The following is a 6,896-nucleotide window of genomic DNA, read 5'->3' as shown; positions in this document are numbered from 1 at the left end:
CAGTTGTCACACAGTTGAGTATCCTGGTCATCTACAAATTCAGCCATCTTTAGCTCTTCCTGAAAACTGTAAAGTAAGATGCATGAACTTTCTGTTTCATTTCTGCTTTACAAATGACATGCAAAATAAAAACCTATGTGACCTAAATAGTGCAGAAAAGCATTTTATTACCCAGTACTCTTCTCCTTCCCCTCCTCTTTCTTTCTGTAGCACCAGCGAATGAATGCAGACAACACTAAGCTACATCCTCAGAACTTTTTATTTCTGAGGCAGTCTCACTAAATTGCTCAAGCTGGCCTGTAATTTGTGACTCTCCAACTCCAGCCTCCCAAGTGGCTGAAATTACAAGTGGACATCACCACAATCAGCTTATTTTTTAAATTTTTAACTTAAAATAATTTTAGATAAGAAAATAGGGGCCAGTCAGATAGCTCAGTGGATTAAAGCACCTGCTGAGGCATACTGAGAGATCCTGCCGGCCTCACCCCTGCGGTACATTGACACAGGACTGAGGCTGAGTATGTGGTAGAGTGCACCTGTAATCTCAGTGCTTGGGAAGATGAAAACCGGCAGATCAGTACAAGTCCCTGTGTAGTGAGACTCTGTACACCCTGTACTAAATACATAAAAATAAAAATAAAAAATAAAACATAGGAAAATAGTTCCAACAGAACAACAACAAAGGGAGCTGGGGAGATGGCTCGGTGGAGTAAGCGCTTCCTTGATTGCTATAGATTGGGCTGGGGAGATGGCTCGGTGGAATAAGCGCTTCCCTGGCAAGCGCAAGGGCCTGAGTTCAATCCCTGGTTCCGCCAAAAAAAAAAAAAAAAAAAAAAGAACAACAACAAAAAAATTCCCATATATCCTTCACCCAATACTCCAAAAGTTAACACCATAAATGATCATTAGAAAATTCTGATATGAGAGATTAACATTAATATAGTCATTATTCTACAGATCTCATTCAAATTTCAACAATCATCCCACGAATGCCCTTTTTTTCCTGGACCAGCATCCATTATTTCTCAATTTTTGTGACCTGGGATGCCTGTTCAAAGTTTGTCTTTCATGACTTGATCAGCTTAACTACTGGTTACTCACTACTTGCAGTTACTAATAGTTACTAGCTACTGGCTAGTTATTTTTAGAAAGTCTCAATTTGGGTTTGTCTGTTTTCTCGGGATTAGATTCAGGTTATACATTTTGGGCAAGTATACCACACAAATGGCACTGTGTCCATCCTAGTGTATTATATTAGAAGGCATACAATGTCAACAGTCATTATTACCAGTGATGTTAACTCTGGTTAGCTGAGATGGTAGCTACCAGGTATCTTCACTATAATTTTTTTCCTTCTTTGTTAGCAAGATATCCACATAGAAAGCAAATTTCTGGCAACCTTACTACCAAAGCTTATGTTATTTAAAAAATGGTCTTAAATACTGTTCCATAAGAAGACTCTACAATGGTCTGGACATTATCAAACCCACTACCACATTTCAAAATGTATTCATTTATCCACTCAACAGATTAGTTCTGTAAGACTATTATAAATTAAAGAATATAGTGCCTGACAAAACAGAAATAAATAGCTAAGAAAAATAAGTAAAAGACAAATAAAATCTAAGGTGAGTTTTTTAAGGAAAAGACAAACAAGGATGGAGAATGGACAATGTAAGCATGGTGAGGGAAGTATTCCAAGATGACATTTAAACTAAGACCTCAAGTACAAAGAGCCAGCCAGGCAAAGACAAGGGTGGGGGATGGAGTGGAAAACCCCACATAATAACTGGAAAGAACAAAAAGACCTAAGGAGTTCAAAGAAAAAGTGAAAGTAGCATTATGAAAAAGGGAAGCCTAGCTTAGTGACCTATTCCTATAATTCCAGCACTACAGAAAACAGAGGCAGGAGGACTGTAAGTTCAAATGCAGTCAGGGAAATTTTACAAAATAAAAAAGGGGGTTAGGGATGTAGTTCTGTGTAAAGGTCTGCCCCAGGATGGCCAAAGACAAAACAAAGAATGATCTGAAAAGACCATATCATGTAGGAAAGGAATGGATTATATTCCAAGCTCAATGAGAAATTTCTGAAGGGTTTATAACTAGGGACTGCCGTGATTCAAAATACCCACTGCCACAGTAAATGTCTACTAGGAATAGAAAGCCCCATCTATGAAAACAAACCCTGTTTTCTGAAGGCAGGAGGATCTAGATACTACTCTCAGGGCAGACTGATTTATGACAGGTGTGCTTGCTCTACTGCATGCCACCAAGCAGCCAACTCTAAGGTAAGAGGCACAGGAAGGTGCGCACCGCTCCTGCAGCTCTTGCAGCATCTGTACCCAGATACCCTGACTCTTTTCTCCCCTCTGGCTCCTCCTTCAGCCACACGTTCAGTCCAGTCCAGACCTCTACATCAGAGGTCATTAGCAAGCCATCACAGGTGCAGCTTGACCTGGTTTCCCCAGACACACTGACCCCCATTCAGCACACTGGAGCCACAAGGCCAACATAGTGGACTGTTCCTGGGTGCACCTGATTGTGGCCCCAAAGCCCAAGGAGACAGCTGTCCAGAGCAGCACTGGCAATCAACTGCTAGACGTCAGCGGCTGTAGCCATACTGCAACCCAGCATGGGCTTCCACCTCCAGGTGTTCCCAACATCCACATGGCACATGGGCAACTGTCTCCTAACTCTCCTAGTGGAGCTCAGGGTTGTGCACATCTCCAGAAAGGGCAGCTGGTTCTTCACAGCCATGACTACGAAGGGCCAGCTCTATAGCTCTCCTCCCTTCACTGATGACTGCAAGTTCAAGGGAATACTTCTTCCCAGAAATTACAGCCTACCTCCCCAGGTGCTCTGGATAACAATGTGAGGACTGAGCAGTGTGAGAAGGTGCACACCTGTAAGCCCAGCACTTGGGAGGCTGAGGCAGGACTGTCATGAGTTCAAGGCCAACCTGGACTATGCAGTAGGTGCAAAGCCAGCCTGAACTACAAAATGAGATCCTGTCTCAAAATAACAATAATAAAATAATAATGTTAGGGGAACTGAGTGTCCCCCACCATAGTCACCCACTGCCTCTCCAAGCTGTAACTCTCCGGAGCAGCTTGCCTCAGCTTCCAGAAGCCTCTGAGAGGAGCATTTTCTTTGGCTGGCAAGAGCATCCAAAGCTTAAGGCAAGAGCAGATATAAGATATTTAAATACATAATGTGGTATTTATACACAATGGAACTCTGCGATACAGTAGTATAAACTTCACGTGTAGGAAAATGGGTATAACTTAAGTGAACTAAGTTTAAAACCCAAAATATAGGGTGGGGAGATAGCTTAGCCATCTAAGCAACCTGCTTGGCAAGCACAAGGACTCGGGTTTGATCACCTGTACTACATGCTGTGCTGGCCTCGGAACCTTGGACCCTGGATGCGCAATGCCAGCCACCAAAACTGAGGTTGGTGGTGCACGTCTATAATCCCAGCACTGGGGAGGCTGAGACAGAAGGATCACTACAAGTGCAAGCTGTGTAACAAGACCCTGTACCAAATATATAAAAGAATTTTTAGGGGCTGGTGAGATGGCTCAGTGGTCTAAAGCACCTACTTAGAACAAGCTAAGCAAAAATGCAGCGACCGCGGTTCAATCCCCCAGCACCACATGCCAGCCAGCCCCGCCCCCTGGTGTGCTGAGCTGGCCACACACACACACACACACACACAATAAAAAAAAAATAAATAAATAAATAAATAAATAAATTTTGAAAAAAAAAAAGAATTTTTAAAACTCAAAACCCAAAATACAATAAGTAAAATGGAGATATTTTAGGCGGCACAAGTCTATAATCCCAGACCTCAGGCAGCAGAGGCAAGGGGATTGCCACAAGTTCAAGACCAGTGTGAACTACCTGCGGAGACTCTTAAAAAAAACAAAAACAATGTAGACAGATAGGAAACAAGGAGATAGGCCTTTGGCAAAAGGGAAGGAGACCAAGAGAAGGAGGAAGACTGGAAGCTGGGGAGAGGAAGGGGATTTAAAAAAAGAATCAAGATGTGTTATGTACATGTACAACTCCCCATGTGAAATGGAATTATTATGTACTGCAAATACGTACTGCTAAAACTAAAAAAGCCAGGTGTAGTGGTGCACAATACACCAGGGAGGCTGAGGCAGGAGTATCCCCAGGTGTCTGAGGCCAGCCTGACCCACAACTGGAAGCCCTGTCTCAAAATAAAAATTAGTGCATAATGACTAAAAAATAAAACTAGAGGAGTCCTTAAAATAAGGGGACGGCCCAGCTTTCTAGCTGCTAGAGAAATGGGGATGAACGAGAGTCAGACCTCTGGGAATTAATTCCAGTCCGTGTGATTGAACCCCCGAGGGGATCTGACCCCTGAGGCAGTCGACTGACAACACCTGCAAGGGCCAAGGCGGCGAGTGAATGGGAGAAAGCTTGACAGGGCTTTGGCAGAGGCAAGGCCCGCACCCAAGCGCAGAGTGAGGACCCGAGGTGCTGGCAGCCGCTTCACAAGGCAACCGCTAAATCTTTACACCTGCAGCCTTGTCAGTTCCTGACCCTACTTCCAGGCGGCGAAAGTCATCGTCCCCATTCCAGAGCAGCGAAGGCGGAAGTGCCGAGGAGCCACCGCCGCACCAGCACGTCTCGGTGGAGACTCGAACCCGGGTCCCCCGGCCGAGAACAGCACCAGGCCGCCCGCGACCCCCACGCCGCAGCTCGAGGCTCGGGCTCGGAGCCCAGGCCTTCGTCGGGCCGGGCTCCGCCCCGCGCTTAGGAAGACGCCGCCGGCTGCCCAGCGCCCCCAGCCCGGGCTGCGACAGAGGCGGCGTCGCCGGCGGCCGCCACAGCCCCGGTTCCCTGAGGAGAAAGCGCGGCCTCGCGCCGCCCGACTCACGCCGCGGCCCTGGCATCTCCTCACACTAGCCGCCCCCGGCCCGCGCACCCTCCCTCAAGCGCCCGCCACCTCCCGGAGCGGACGCCGCGGGGGCAGCCCGAGCGCGGGCCGCCGCCGCCCCTCACCTGGAACGACAAGGGGAACACTGAGTCGCCTAGCTGGCCTCAGACACCGAACCTCCTCAGTCAGCCCCCGCACTGAACAACTGCCCCAGCCGCCTCCCCGCTTCCGACCTTCGCCGAGGGGCGCGCCCATTGGCCAACGATGTTCCCCGCTGAAGGCCCATTGGATAGTGCTGTTGTCTCTCCCAGGCCCCCGCTTTCCGAGTCCTGATTGGTTCCTTGAGCTGCATAGGGGCGTGTCTCTGGAGTCTCAACCCCCTACACATCTGGAATTAGAGGTAGAGCTCTGCTCTGAGTATAATACTAGGTTTAGTTACTTCCCCTGACTCAGGCTAATAATATTTGCATGAATAATACTGCGCAAACATTACTAATATGCCTAATATATCACCAAAGTGAATGGCATTTATTCTCTTCTCATGGACCATTAATACTGATTAGTCATTTGTGTTGTTTTAATTTTTGTACTAGAAATTTCTTTTGCTGCTGCTTTTTTTTTTTTTTAGATAGGTTCTGGCAATTTAGTCAGGCTGGCCTTGAGCTCGCTATGTAGCCCAGGCTGGCCTTGAAACTCCAGCCTCAGCTTCAGGAATGCTGAGATTACAGGTGTGTGCCACCACACCCAACTTTTGTGCTAGGAATTGAATCCATGGCCTTGAGCCTGGACTATAGCTCAGTGGCACAAACGCCTTCCTGGCAAGTGCAAGGTGCTGATACCAAAAAGGAGGCATGTGTGTGTGTGTGTGTGTGTGATCCAAGGCCTTCTCATTGATCTGTATCCACAGACTTTTTTATTTTTAAACTTTTTCTCACTAAACTACTAAACCCAGGATGTAACATAGATGAAGGTAGATTTTAAAATAACTTTGTATCTTGACCCTTAATCCCAGCACTCGGGAGGTTGAGGCAGGAGTATCCTTTTGAGTTTGAGACCAGGGGCCAGGGAGATGGTTCAGTGGATAAGCGCTTCCTTGGCAAGCACAAGGGCCTGAGTTCAATCCCCAGTAACGCCAAAAAAAAAAGGTATTTTGAGTTTGAGACCAGCTTGGGCTATAAGGTGAGCTCAAAGCCAGCCTGAACTGCACAGTGAGACCCTATCAAGAAAGAAAGAAAGAAAGAAAGAAAGAAAGAAAGAAAGAAAGAAAGAAAGAACAATGTATAAGGGAACTATATACATATATTTTTTAATATTGTAAACATTTGGGGGCCAGGAAGATAGCTCAGTAGAATAAGCGCTGACCTGGCAAGTGCAGGGTCCTGAGTTCAATCCCCAGTACCACAAAAAAAAAAAAAAGAAAATTGTAAACATTTGTACTGAACAAGCCCCCTCATAAGCAAAACTGGTAAACTTCAGAGAAAGATATGAAATTCAAAGCACTAATGAACCTTTTTGAACAGAAATGGTGGCTTATGTGAAGTTTACATGGACCCCTGATGGACAAAAGCTAACCTGTTTAGTATGTGTGCATTTTATTGAAATAGCAGCTTGATGTTATTATGTATCTGTTATTGTGCTCCCAATTCCAGTGTTTTATGTGGTATAAAATGACCTCTGTGCTGTATATACAAAATTTCTGGAAAAGAAAATCCCTTTTCCTGGCTCAAGCAGTTTAAAAGTAGCTGTCACTCAAAAGTATGTGCACAGTTGAGCTGCTTTTGTTTTATTCTAAATAGATTGCTTCTTCTTTGTTTTTGCTCTATTTGCTTTTGTTTTGAGACAGGGCCTCCCTATATAGTTCAGGCTGCCCTTGAACTCCCTATGTAACCCAGGCTGGTTCCAACTCTCAATAATGCTGCCTTAGCTTCCCCAGTGCTAGGACATAGGTGTGAGCCACGATGCTCAATAAATTCTTTTTTTTTTTTTT

The 6,896-nt window shown here is 45.6% G+C and overlaps 1 long non-coding RNA gene across 1 annotated transcript; it reads right to left on the bottom strand.

Annotated features, from left to right (window-relative positions):
- Positions 1 to 5,129, bottom strand: LOC111817988. The gene is made up of 2 exons (XR_002822076.1): positions 5,035 to 5,129; positions 1 to 66 (listed from the first exon to the last, which is right to left on the bottom strand). It is a non-coding gene; the product is annotated as an uncharacterized LOC111817988 (long non-coding RNA).
- Positions 5,130 to 6,896: the final 1,767 nt, after the last annotated feature.

Source organism: Octodon degus, unplaced genomic scaffold, assembly GCF_000260255.1.
Source record: "Octodon degus isolate 3935 unplaced genomic scaffold, OctDeg1.0 scaffold00076, whole genome shotgun sequence".
In the NCBI taxonomy this organism is placed as follows: domain Eukaryota; kingdom Metazoa; phylum Chordata; class Mammalia; order Rodentia; family Octodontidae; genus Octodon; species Octodon degus.
The sequence above is the reverse complement of the archived record's forward strand: the minus strand, read 5'-3'. Positions and strand labels throughout refer to the sequence as shown.